The 13970-nt window shown below is 40.5% G+C and overlaps 1 protein-coding gene and 1 long non-coding RNA gene across 2 annotated transcripts in view; one reads left to right on the forward strand and one right to left on the reverse strand.

Moving 5' to 3' along the window:
• The window catches only part of Akap6 (A-kinase anchoring protein 6), a 441797-nt gene that overhangs the window by 400802 nt on the left and 27025 nt on the right, over positions 1 to 13970 (forward strand).
• LOC128110745 (uncharacterized) lies at positions 1423 to 13711 on the reverse strand. The gene is made up of 3 exons (XR_008218307.1): positions 12589 to 13711; positions 11925 to 12154; positions 1423 to 6252 (listed from the first exon to the last, which is right to left on the reverse strand). It is a non-coding gene; the product is annotated as an uncharacterized LOC128110745 (long non-coding RNA).

Genomic DNA, 13970 nt, shown 5'->3' on the forward strand with positions numbered 1-13970 from the left:
GAGACTGTCCTCTGGGCATACTCTCCCCTCCCCCCAAAGACAGGATTTCTCTGTATAGTCCTAGTTGTTCCTGAACTCATTTTGTACACCAGACTGGATTCAGACTCAGAGATTCTCCTGCCTCTGCCTCCTGTGTACTGGGATTAAAGGCTTGTGCCACCACTACCAGGCCTCTGGGCATCCTTCGAGGAAGTATCTTGATTAGGTTAACTGCGGTGGGAGGATCTACCCACTGTGGGTGGCACCATTCCCTAGGCTGGGATCTTGGACTTCATAAAAAGGATAAGGGGAGCTAGCTGAGCACTAGCATGGCTCTCTGTTTTTTGACTTTGGACACAATGAGATCATCCACCTCAAGCTCCTACTGCCACGGCTTCCCTGTGCTCATGGGCTGTATTCTCAGACCGTGAGCCAGAGTCAACTCTTTTCCCCTTCAGTTGCTTTTGTCAGGGTTTTTGTGGTAACAACAAGAAAACTAGCTAATGCAGACCAGACCAAACTGATAAAGCCCAGTGGTGGGACAGGATCTTCAAAGCAGCTAGAGGAGGAACGAGGATCATTTCGAGAAGAGTGACTGCCAGGTTTTTATCAGAAACAAGGGAAGTCAGGAGATGGGAAAGGTGGAGCTGGAGGTCAAGCAGCAATGTAAGAAAATAACCTAGAGTTCCCTTCGCAGAGCAAATGGCATTCCAATAGGGGAAGAAAAGTAGTTTCTAAACATCTACAGTGGAAGTTCCCCGCCAGCATAACAGTACTACTAGAAATGTTAAGGGGAGGCCATCAACCACACACAGCTTACAGCCAATAGAAACCTAGATATGCAAAGGAATAAAGAACATGAGAATTATAACTGTGAGTAAATGAGAAACTCTTTCCCTATTATTTCAATCTCTCTAAGTGTATTAATAGACTGTTTAAATCAAGATAATAGCAGTGCCTGGTACGATTTATAGCCCAGAGGATAAAATGTACAACAACAGTATCCCAAAGGCCAGGAAGCAGACATGCCTTGATGCTTTGTACCGTTTTTATTTTATGTGAGGCACTAGGGCATCCTTTAAAGGGAGGCTGTGATAAGATCAAGTGTGTATATGCGGTTGTACCACCTTAAAGATGCAGCAAACAAAAAGCTAGAGCAGGACACAAAAGGAAACAAAGTAAGCCCATCTTTCATATCCCCATTTAAAGGAGAAAAGGAAAATAGGAAACAGATGTGATCGGGTTTTTAAAGACAAGATGAAGATTTAACATGGCTGCACCAATAGTCCCAGTGAATGAAATGGACTAAAAACTACTCAAAAGAACGTAATTGTTAAATTGGGTAAATTCAACCATACACTGCCTACCAAATAGTAGTAGAGTGTACATATTAATATTAAACAAAGTAAATGTCATAGCAAAAAACACCACAAGATATAAAGAAGGACATTTCTTCTCAATGGGAGTTCCAATTTACCATGAGAAGAAGACATTTCTAAGTGTCTAGGACAACTTACGAATATACCACATAGAAAACCTATTCCCGTGAAGAGACAAGAAAAACAGAGTATGGGAGAGAAATTTCAACACCCCGTCTCAATAACTGATAGACCAGAGAATCAATATGAACGTAAAAGGACATGGATGTTATTGTAAAGCCACATGACCTAATTGACATCTAAAACACTTCAACCAACTTTTACCAAAAAGGCAAGAGGATACAGACAAAAGCTCTCCCACTCACTACTGTGGGAAGTCGATTGCTGCAACTGTGGGAAATGATATGAAAGTTCTACACTAGAATTTTTGTATGACCCCACAGTTTCTATTCTGAGTATGTGCCATCCCCTCATTAAGGTACCTGTATACTCATATTCTTCACAACATTATCCACCATAGCCAAGATACAGAAACTGAGATCTGAGATCATTCCCGGTGAATGAATAAAAAAATAAGTTGTACTGTGTATATTCATCCTGTATATGGAGAGTCAGACATTTACAGCAACAGAGGGAAAACTAGAGGCCATCATATGACATTAAATAAGTGGAGACCACAAGAAAAATAGTGGGCGATCTTATTTGTGTGTGGAATCTTAAAGTTGCAGCAGAGAAAACAAGCAAATATATAGAAACAGAGCAGAATGGTGATTACAGGGACAGGAGACTGGGACAGTGGAAAGAGGTCCATCAAAGAATGCAAAGTTTCAATTATGGTAGAGTGAATAATCTAGAGATGTAATGTATAAAAGCATAAATACAGTTAATAATATTGCCTTTCCTACAAGAAATGTATTAAGAGAGTAAGTTTTTGGCATCCTTACCACACACATACACAAAAGAAACTCTGAGATTATGGATATGCATATTTTATTGACTATAGTATTCAGTGCACCATTTGCATATCAAAGCATGGTGATAATCTTATATATACAACAAAAATGGGTGAGCATGTCATCCAATAGCAACAAAGATGACAGTATTTTTAAGTATATACAGAACATATATCAAAACTATCCTGAGTCACAAAAAGTGTTTTAAAAGAATGTCTATTATACAAAGCATAGCCAAGGTTCCCGAGAATAGTGTAATCACATTCGCTTAACCAAAAGTGTGCTCTTTGTCTATCATAGGATTTTAGTTTAGAAATACTTCATAGAAATGGACCTGAACATTCTTCATTAAATGTAAAGTAACATGCTTAAAGTTTCTGCCACATCCTTGCTTATTGCTTGGAAGAAAAGCCCTCCTTGGTTTTCCAGTCCAGTGTTATACCTATTTAGAGATAGCAGGCCAAGCAAGGAGAGAAACAAAGCCAGAATTTTTCTACCACTTTGAGCTGTTCAAGGATGCCATTTCAGAAAAGTAAAGCTGGAGAAGATGCAGGTATCATTTCAGAATGGCCTGGCAGAATGCTGCGTCATCGTGGCCACTGGTCATTTCCAGATTTGCACCAAGATTTTTGAGGCGAATGTTTGGGAGTTGTTTGTGACCACCGAGGATACATTTGGCTTTGAAATGAAACAACCCAGAATGAATAAGCTACCCCATACACAAATCTTCCCACCAATGCCTATAGTGTTCCCGCTGGGAAACACTTCATTCTGTCAAGATTCAGACTACTCTTACCTTCATGTTCATTCTGAGGACAGATCTCTTAAAATATGCATCTGAAAGACATTCAAAACAGCTTTGCGTAGCCTTGCTAAGAGGCCCAAAGCTTTATCTACAGTGCAAGACAACTTTTGTCTATAAAAGAGGTTATGAATTCAGGAGGGCGTGGAGACACGTGAGAAGTGGGCGGAGGGAGAGGAAGGTCAGGGAATGATGTCAAAACAGTGTACTTGTGTGATGAATTAAGAAACTAAAATCAATTAAATATTTAAGGGGGGAGGGAGGGAGAGAGAGACAGACAGACAGAGAGAACTTGTCTTTCCGTGCATGGTCGTGCAGGCCTATTAAACTAGCCCTCCAGAGGCCAAGATGGGAGAACTGTGGCCTGAGCTATACAGTACATTCCAGGCCAGCCTGTGCTTCTTGGTGAGATCTTGTCTGAAAACAAACAAACAAAAAGTAAAAGTATTGGAAAAGATAGAAGAAATTAGTATTTTGCATCTGTTTTCCTATCAGTTTTACCTGTTATGAGATCTCTGTTTTAGTAGGCACAGTAGTTGTCTAATAGTATAAACCATTCTTGCTTTTCAAAGACATGTTTAAACAGAAATAACCTAGGTTCCTTTGAAATGCCTTGTTTCAAGCAAGTGCACCTTTGAATTCTTAGTGAATCAAGGGCTTGAGGTTTTATCTTCACATACACGGTTTTCTCCCTTCTGCTCTGATCCTGCAGAGCTCTCCTGAGAATAGAACTTTGCGTCCAGAAAAACCATACACATTTAATGGCCTTGAAAGTATACAACACATCTAGCCACATAATTGAAAATAATAAGGCCACAATAAATGGGATGGCCCCAGGGTAAAACACCCAAGGGATTCAATTGGTGTCACTTTGCATCAATGTCCATGCATCATGGTAATTGAGGTAACATAACCAATTACCACATTTTAATTAGAGTTCTAAGAACTTGAGAAAAATTGCAATGATGAGCCAGCTCACTTTTTAAAAAGGAAAGAAAGAATGAAATAAAAGGGAAGGAACCTGATACGTTACATTGCTCAGGCTCCTTACAAGGGGTGTTATAGAAAGCCATTTTCTCTCTCTCTCTCTCTCTCTCTCTCTCTCTCTCTCTCTTTCTTTCTCTCTGAATACTTTTTCACTTTCTCTGTATTACTATTGGTGATGTATTTTGAAAACTAAGAACTTTTAAAAGCTATTTTTAACTTAAGTAATAGTGTCCTCACCCTGATCTAATGATTTTACAACTTTATGACAGAAGACTTTCTTTAGAATGCCATCTCAGCTTATAATTTCATTTCCCGTCTAGGAGTTTCTCACATTGTAACCTGAAGCATCATCCTGAGTGTTTAAATTGGTATCTGAACATAGTGACATATTAATAAAGTATACATTTCTCTGGCTCTGGTCATTAAACAAAAATAGACTTCGATTCCACCCCCATGAGCAAAAATTAAATGCAGAAAGAATTACTGCATTTAGAAAATAAATTTGACTTGTGGCAATTATTTTTATAAGGCTAGAGTTTAAGTGAGAAACCTCCTGTAAGATTTTACTGCTGCTACATAATCAAGTAATTATGTAATTACTTGTACTTAATTACTTACAAGAGAGATGGTTGTTTAAAAAAAAAAATCCTTATACATGTCAAAAACAGCTTCCTTCTCTGGAATATTTCTAGCCAGGCTCCCAATATCAAAAAGTTCTTTCAATAGCAGGGGCCTATGACTACTTTTATTTTAGAAATCTTTCACTATTTTCTCCAAAGATATGAAGGTGCATCATATAGATATCTATGTCTTCTCTCTTGTTTCTACTTGTGATCAGAGAGAGGTGGGGGAGGGGGAGGAAAGGAGGAGGCAGGAGCAGGAAGAGGAGGGTGGAAGGAGAGGAGCAAGAGTGGAGAAGGAAAGCAAGAAGAAAGAAATTACTTTAAATTATACTTGAAAGTTAAATATAAGACATGATGTGCATCTGAGGAAGTTTCAGTGGGAAGAGTGAATTTCTCAAGGGAAGCAGGTTAGTTCCATGAGCATTCCAAACAAACATCGTGATTAAGAGCGTGGCCGTTAGTTGTGTCGCTGTGGCAGATGACTTTCCTTTGCACACCTCCATGTCTTCACTTGGAAGAAAGAAAAGACTTTTCCTGGCAGTAATTAAAACCTTCTGCCACTGCCAGAGCTGCTGCTGTTGGAACCACCATAGACACATGACTTTTGTGGTTTAGCAAATCCTGGCCTCTAACCCCAAAAGGGCCTGAACCCCTGCCTCCAAAGTTTCCTCCTTTTGTAGGTCCAAAATTTGAAGGCTGAATGTTGTAACTGCCCAAATAATTATAGCTCCCCCCACCTCCAAAATTATTTCCATCATCATTGAGTCCATTACAGGTGTCCCACCATCCCCATATCTACCTCAACCACCACAGCTGCCACCAAAGCCACCATGGCCACTGAAGCTTCTTCCATGATCAAAATTGTCATTGCCACCCAAACCACCTCTATAATCACCACCAAAGATTCTGGACCACTTTGACCTCTTTGGCCAGATGAAGCACTAGCCATCTACTGCTTCCACGAGGTTTTTCTTATTTCACAGTTGTGGCCATTCACAGTGTGGTATTTCTGAATGACAACCTTACCCATGGAGTCACGCTCATCAAAGGTCACAAAATAGAGCCCCTCTTCTTTATACTGTCTCTGTCAGTCATGATTTAAACCACTCTAATTTTCCCATACCACTTAAAATAATCTCACAGATGTTCTTCAGTGTCTTCCTTACTACCAACCACACAGATCTTTTTTTCAGTTAAGTGGGCACCTGGTGAATCTTCTCTGGATACAGCTCTCTTTGGCTCCACAACTCTTCCATCCACCTTGTGTGGCCTTGCATTGATGGCTTCATCCGACTCTTCCACAGTGGTGTAGGTGACAAATCCAAAATCCCTGGAGCATTTGGTGTCTGGATGTCTCATCACCACACTGCTGATGAGGAGTCCCCATTGTTCAACATGGCTCCTGAGTCTCATCCATTGTTTTGAAACTCAGTCCTCCATTGAAGAGCTTATGCAGCTGTTTGAGCTGCTTAGGAGACTCTGCCTTAGACATGACTGCAGGGAGATGAGAGTCTCCGGCAACGTTTCCCCTGCATCAGTGGACAGAGAGGAGAAAGCCAACAAACATATTCACAAGCCTTGCTTACAAGTCTGTCTGTGTCCCACTGCCTGCAAGAGCCGAGTTACTATATTTGTTTTAATAAGCATGCCACCAAATGATAGTGAGCAAAGAAGGAAGCCTTTTCCTTTTGTTTCCACATAGGACTTTTATTTTAAAATCTTTTAATTTTTTCTTTTATTAGTATTTCTCTATAGGACCAAACAATGGGTTTTATTGTGATATTTTCATACATTCGTATAAAATAGCTCGCTCACATTCTTCCTCTCCATTACCTTTTCTTGCCCCCTGCTTCCTTCTGCTATTCCTTTTGTTCTTCCCAAAGACTCTCCCTTCGGCATTTAGAGTCTAGGGAGAGGTGGTATGATGTTTGTCTTTGAATGTGGCTCATTTCTCTCGAACATGATGATCGCTAGATCATGCCACTTTTTTTCCAAATAATATCATTTATTCTTTATGAACGGATACTTCCCATTGTGGTGATGGAATCATACATTTTCTTTATCCATGTGATCACTTTCTCTTGGCACTTCAGTTAAGAATTTTAAAATTATTATTGCCTAATCTCACTGATCCTTTTGCTATCTGCAATCTAGTTATAAACCCATTAAGGAAGTTCTTCACGTACTTTATAGTTTTAAGTTTTTATTTCTAGCATTTAATTTTGGTTTATTGGTGGCTCTGTCTCTCCTTATGTATGTCACAATGATCTAGCACATGCGCACACCCTACCACTCACACTCCTGTTAGAATCCCCAACGATCCTGTAGATTCCATTCCATGCTAGTATGCTTATCTCCAAGCACCTCCTCCGGTCTACTCAGTCTCAGCATATCTGACTTAAATGGCTGAGACGCTGTTGTAATTATGTCATCCTCTCATTAAGGATATGTTATATTTCCATTATTTTTAAAAATCAAAGCCCATAACCTCCCAAGCCTCCTCTGATGGACCCCACAGTAACTATAGAAACATTTTGGACCAACCTGTCTATCTAGCTGTGTGTGTGTGTGTGTATGTGTGTGTGTGTGTGTGTGTATGCATATATGTGTACATATACACACATACATCACATATATATATTATATATGTATGTATATATTTAACTTGGCAAAGAATATGACCAAACAAGTTACAAATCAGTAATAAAATAGTTAGTCAACCATAAATGAGCAAACGAGCATCCAACCTAACTAGTCAGGAATGACATGCAATGTAACACTGTCAGTATTTATCTTTTTAAAAATTTACCCTCAGAGAATCTGAGCTATTCATAGGAAGATATCCTTATGTTATCTAGAAATCTGTCCCCAATGTGAAAGTAATATGACGTTCCGAAAACATACATTTCCAGTAGAGTTTTAAGTATATCTAAAGTGATTAAAACTCACATTATTCATAAATATTTTATGACCTAGAAATTTTGATACAATGCAGAGCAAGATGTATTTAAAATGCTGATCATGCCATGTATGTATGCATGTTACCGTTCTGATTTTTAATGTGTTCTACGTGTCAGGGATGAAGTAAAATGTTTACTGGGCTTATGTCAAATATTTTATATTCCTTATATTTTTCTATATTTAAAGGAATTATTATATTATAATACATCATTTAATAGAAGAATAGTTTTCTAAAATTCTCCTGCCCAGCTCTCGGAGGTCAGCTGAAAACCTCTTCATCCCCCAGCTTCCGTCTGAATACTCTGGTCCACATTGATCTTTCCCCTTTCTTTATTCACCCTGCTCTACCCGGCTTTCAAGTCCAGCTGCTCTTTTTATCTTATTCTTCTCTCTAGGCAATCACACTCCACCCACAGCTTCAGGAACTCCAGACACACAAAGTCAGGACTACAGTTCTCCAGAGATCTCCCCAAGGCATTTCAAACTCTGTTTGTTCAAAAGAAAAATCTTAATCTTTCCCGACAAGCTGATCCTTCTCCAGTCGTATAGATCGCAAGGAAAAACAGCGTCAGCTCTTCCGTCGTGCTAAGGCAAAGAACAGGGCCTTCCTTCACTCTTCGGTCTCTCTGTCCCTTGCATCCAGCTCATCATCTCAGCTCGGGGGTTTACTGTATAAAGAGTCCTTTCCTCTAAGTGTGCTAATGCCACCTTAGCCCAGGCTGGCAGAGGCTTTGGCCAATGATTAGTCTGCATAGAGTATGTGAGGTACTGCAGGTGCACAAGGCCAACGTTCCGCACACGTGAGTGACACTTGTTCTCAGCAATACCTCTGCCATAGCCTTTCCCAGACCTCGTCTTCTCTCCACTCTGAAGCCCGCGGAAACTTTTAGAAGTACTAATCTGATTAGCCCTCTTTTCTGCTTGTCTGGGTTTGTTTCTAATCCAGTCTCTGCCCTCGCTGTAGGCCAGACCCTTTTCAAGTGCAGACTGCTCCCTCTTGCCATGAAGCCTCGTTTCTTCTGCCTTCCGGGTCCATCCGGCCCTTGGTTCCCTCCCAGAAAAGTCTTGTTATTCTCTCAAAATTGACTCCAATCCCATTTTTCCTGACCTTCTAGAATAAATGGAATCTCTTCCTGGAATCAGATCACAGGTTATATTCGGACCCACTAGCTGCAAGTCATATATTTTTTTTTAGCTTGTACCTGGTGATCAACAAATTTGTTGTATATTTTAACATATTTTATCAATATGTTTATGGTACAAGTGAATGAAGTTGTCTAAAAAGGTAATAACTTGACTTTGTTAGGCTACTACTTATTTTCATTTTTATCCTAATCTGCCACTTAGCTCTTTTTGGACTACCTCTTCTCCTTCTGACGTATTCCGTGTTTTAACCAATCAAAGAATACTCTTGTTTCCTTGTGCAGAACTCTGTCTTGTGTTTTGAATTGGTTAGCCATGAGCTAAGATACTAAAGTCTTTATAGGGTAAGCATCCTGGAAAGAACACAGACCCTTGCAGTGGCCAATCACAATGCAGGTCTGTGTGAGCGTTTTCAAGAAGAACTGGTCCAGATATACAGGCACTGAGCGTTAGGACCAATCTGTTGATCATGAAGTCACATTTACATTCTGACTTGAGAGAAAACATTTCAGTGCAAATACCACAAGCATCAAATAATTGTCTCATCTTGCTGCAGGAAGGTTAGAGCCGCCCTGACTTCCTTTTCCATTTAGGTCTAATATTTAGGTCTGTTGTTTCCCCTGAGTTATGTTTACAATTTTTAAACACATTTATGACTGAGTTTACTGAATATCAAATAAAGATATTATGTTTAAGTCATGGGAAATTGAAATTAAAATATCAAAATTGAAAAGGCAATTTTTGTGTGTAAAAGAATGTGTATAAAACATTATAGATATAAGCCCATAGGCTCAAGATATCAAAGTTAAAGCTATTTTAACACACATAAAACATATTATTTCCATAGCCATAATACTGCCAGTTTATTACTGTTGACTCCCAAGTATGCATTGTATTCTGAATGTTTAATCTATATGCATGCATGGTTTTTGCTGATTCCACTGGGTTATGGGTTAGGAAGGAATGAACCAACCAATAGTCTAGAAATACCCTGTGAGTGCCTGCAGTGTGGTTGCCACTCTGGGATTTTTGCCTGCAGAAAAGCAGAACATCTTCATTCTCAATGAACTTCCAAACCATATATGTATGTATGTATGTATGTATGTATGTATGTATGTATGTATATATACCGACAGTAAGACGATATTGACATAGATGAGACAATAATTACTTCAAACTGCATTTGGGATGGAAATGACAGCATCTGTTACAAAAGGAACTCTAAAACTGTGGAGATGCTTCTTGTGTGCTCAGTGTCTGGGCAGCACATTGTTGGGTCAACAAGTATCTGTTAAATGAATAAATGACTGTGGCAAATTACATCACTCTACCTCTAATGTGAGACTCAAATGATAGAGAGACCTCCGAGGGCTGAGTGATGTTTTATTCTTTAGAAGAATTTATAACTGAATTTTGAAAATTTTAGGTGAAGAAAATAGAACCCACAGCCATCCGTTCATTCATTCACGTAAGAATGTTAATAAGATCTACTAAGAGCAAAGTACAGTGCCACAAGGGGCAGGGACCATTCATGAGGCAATTGTTGTAGTGAATATTATCTTCAGAAGAATGCAACAAATTGAGTGCCAGTCATTATAGGTGACCAGATTATGGAAGGCCTTAAAAAAAGACAATAATTTAGAATAAAAAATCCCCATTGAAAGTTGTATGTGCATGTGTTTTCATGTGTGTGATTAAGGGTGGTTTGGTCTTATGAGTGAAGTAATACAATGCAAGGATTTATTTTGGGAAGTTTGGTTTGGAAGTGATATGTAGGGTTATAGTAAACACACTGTTGTCTCCAGTTTCCTTTAAAGTTTTGCGATGGGGTTTTCATAAATTTCCACAAGAACGTCTAATGGCCTTTTGAGTAAGAACTCTTCCTTGTGCATTTGTGTTAGTCAGGTTTTGTTTTGTGGCGCTGAGAAAATCAAAGGAGGCAAGATTCATTTTGGCTCATGGGTTTGAGGGCTAGTTTATGGTTAGACAACTTCATTGTTCCTGAGCCTGTAGTGAAGCAAAGACCCAATGGTGGAAGACTGTGACAGAGCAAAGCTGCTTGCCTGTGTTAACCAGGTTCTAGAGAGAACAAGGGGAGCCCAGTGGCAGAGCCCCCAAGGGTATATCCCCAAGAACTCCCTCCCTTCAACTAAGTCTCACCTCCCAAGGTTTTATCACCTCCCAAGGACCCATCACTGAGTTCTGAACCTATCGGTGTCAGTCAGAGATCACAGTCCCGTTGACTGAATAGTGACCTGGTGTCCCAGCTCTGAACTCACCTCTGTGTTAAGGATCAGCCTTTCCACATATGGTTATGACAGGATTTCACTTGCTGTTCCTTGATGCAATGAATTCCATTTCTTGAATTTGGAATTGTGGAAATAGAGGGGTTTTCATTGGCCCAGTCAAAGTAATTTTTCAATTGTTATTGAAAGGAAGTACTTTTCACTTGGCCAAGTGTTTTCAACTCCCTTGGCTTAAATTTTAAAGATCATTCTACAATAAACTTTAATGATATTTATATGTGATTAGATGAATCCATGAGCCCTGATTTCTCCCTTTTCTTTTAGTCTTCAGCAAGAATAGCTATGACAGTTACTCCTGGATATTAAAGGTCTATAAGCTACTAAAATAATCCATTTTGAAAGCATTTTTGCATGTAAGTCCATCTTGTTCAATTCAGGATAAAGGCATTTGAATGTGATAGAGAGCAAAATATCTTATATTCTCTTTATCCCTCATCTCCTCTCTGTCGTCTTTATCTATGTTACCTTTGTTGGTTCTTCTTTTTCTTTTCTTTTTTTTTATTAAGAAATTTTTTGTTCATTCCACATTCCAACCACAGAAGATCCCTTCCTCATCCCTCCTCCCACTCCCCCATCCTCATGTTCTAAAAAGTATGGCCTCCCATAGGGAGTCAGCAGAGCCCTGCACATTCAGCTGAGGCAGGTCCCAGGCCCCTCCCCCTGCATCAAGGCTGTGCAAGGTATCCCATCACAGGCAATGGGCTCCAAAAAGCCAGTTCATGTACCATGGATAGATCCTATTCCCATTGTCAGGGGCCCCTCAAACAGACCAAGCTACACAACTGTCTCACCCATGCAGAGGGCCCAGTCCAGTCCCATGCAGGCTCTACAGCTGTCGGTCCAAAGTTCTTGAGTTCCCAATAGCTTAGTTCAGTTGTCTCTGTAGGTTTCTCTATCATGGTCTTGATGCCCCTTGCTCATAGAATCCCTGTTCTCTCTCTTTGACTGAACTTCTGGAGCTCGGCCTGGTGCTTGGCCACGGCTCTCTGCATCTGCTTCCATCAGTTACTGGATGAAGGCTCTATGATGACAGTTAGGGCATTCACCAATCTGATCACTGGAGTAGGCCAACTCATGCACCACCTCCACCACTACTACTAGTCTAAGCTGGGGTCATCCCTGTGGGTTCCTGGGAACTTCCCTTGCAACAGATTTCTCCATATCCCCATGATGTCTCCCTCTATAGATATCTCTCCCTCATTGCTCTCCCACTCCACCTCTGTTCCAGCTCAACCATCCCCTTCCCCCATGCTCCCATCCCCCATCCCCTACCCTCCATTGCCCCCCCAAACACCCCTAGTTTACTCAGGAGATCTCATCTATTTCCCCTTCCCAGGGTGATCCATGTGTCCCTCTTAGGGTCCTCCTTGTTAGCTAGCTTCTCTGGAGCTGTGGGTTGTAGTCTGGTTATCCTTTGCTTTGCTTCTTAGTATCCACTTACGAGTGAGTACATACCTTGTTTGTCCTTCTGAGTCTGAGTTTCCTCACTCAGGATGTTCTTACAACTCTTGTCTTTCCCAAGGATGGGAATGGGGGAAAAGAAGTTGCAGCAATGCATATCCAGAGAGGAATCTCCTCTTTTCTAGGACACCTCTTGCTGAGGTCAAAAAGAGTCAACTGGAAGTCACAAGCTTCATGTGCAGAAACAAGGACCAAAGCACATCAGCTAAGGCTGCTAGGCGACTCCTGCCCACTGCACGGTGCTTCCTGAAGCATCTTTCCTGGATCTTTACTTCCTGCATCACCCCCTACCAGGGACCTCAACCCAATTAAAGAGCTCAGTGTTAGGCTGAAATAATCAAGACTGGGGAAAGGGCTAGATGGGAATTCAGGCAGCTTTGCATTTTAAAAAACATTTTTGTAAGATCACTAATCTACCTAATCCCAAACTGAAGACATTGAAACTGTTTTAACTGATAAAGCAAACCCGGAGAATCCGAGAGGCCCCACTCACGCCTTTTTGCTTCCTTCTTCTCTTGCGCTATGGTTAGAAAGAACCCACTTCAAATACAGAAAGGAGGCCAATTTTCAAAATGCAATTCCCCCATTTTTTCCTTAGCGGCACTCATACAGAAGCAGTGGCAAAATAAACAGCGATGTGTTGGATTGTGTCTCTCTTTATCTCTGTGACATTTGTGTCAACGCCACCGTAGCTCTGATCCATATTCAGGTCTTCATGTTTGGTGTGCAGTAATATGTAAATGATCTCGCCAGCTGCATGGAGCAGTGCTTGTTTATTCTATTCCTTTTGGCCCTGCACAGAACTGAATCTCTGCCAAAACGGGGCTGCTTCAGGGAGCCTTGATGCTCCGGGAGGAAGTTTTGAAAGGGAACGCACATCATAAGTCTTCACTCTGTGAAGCAGAGAAATCAAAACAAACTTTCTGTTGACTAAAATATCGGTATTATGAATGTAAAATAATGTGTTTGTTAAAATATAATGAGCACGCTGCCCGTCTCCAGGATGTGTGGCGGCGTATGTGGGCTTCGGAAATGAGGGCGCGGTGCTGAGAAAGCTGGAACATTTTGATTCTTGGAAAGAAAGTAGGTGAAATGAGATAGACAGAAACAACATCTAGAAATTTAAGGAAGAAAGAAATGTTTTAGCATCCATATTAATCTTTGGAAACACATGGCATATACATGCATTTAAATGTGGACAGCTGTGGCGTTTAAGTGTTAAAAAATTTCATTAATGATGCATAGAGCTATCTACTTCTGTTGGCAGGCCTTTCAGTCTTCAATCTGACACCTCCTTTTTTATCCAGCAAGCTAATTTCCCCTCTTTTGTGAGGAGTAACTGTTTTCACACTACTGCTTGCCCAGCAAGCCTCCGT

This window comes from Peromyscus californicus, unplaced genomic scaffold (genome assembly GCF_007827085.1).
Source record: "Peromyscus californicus insignis strain IS unplaced genomic scaffold, ASM782708v3 Scaffold_15__1_contigs__length_86483966, whole genome shotgun sequence".
Classification (NCBI taxonomy): Eukaryota; Metazoa; Chordata; class Mammalia; order Rodentia; family Cricetidae; genus Peromyscus; species Peromyscus californicus.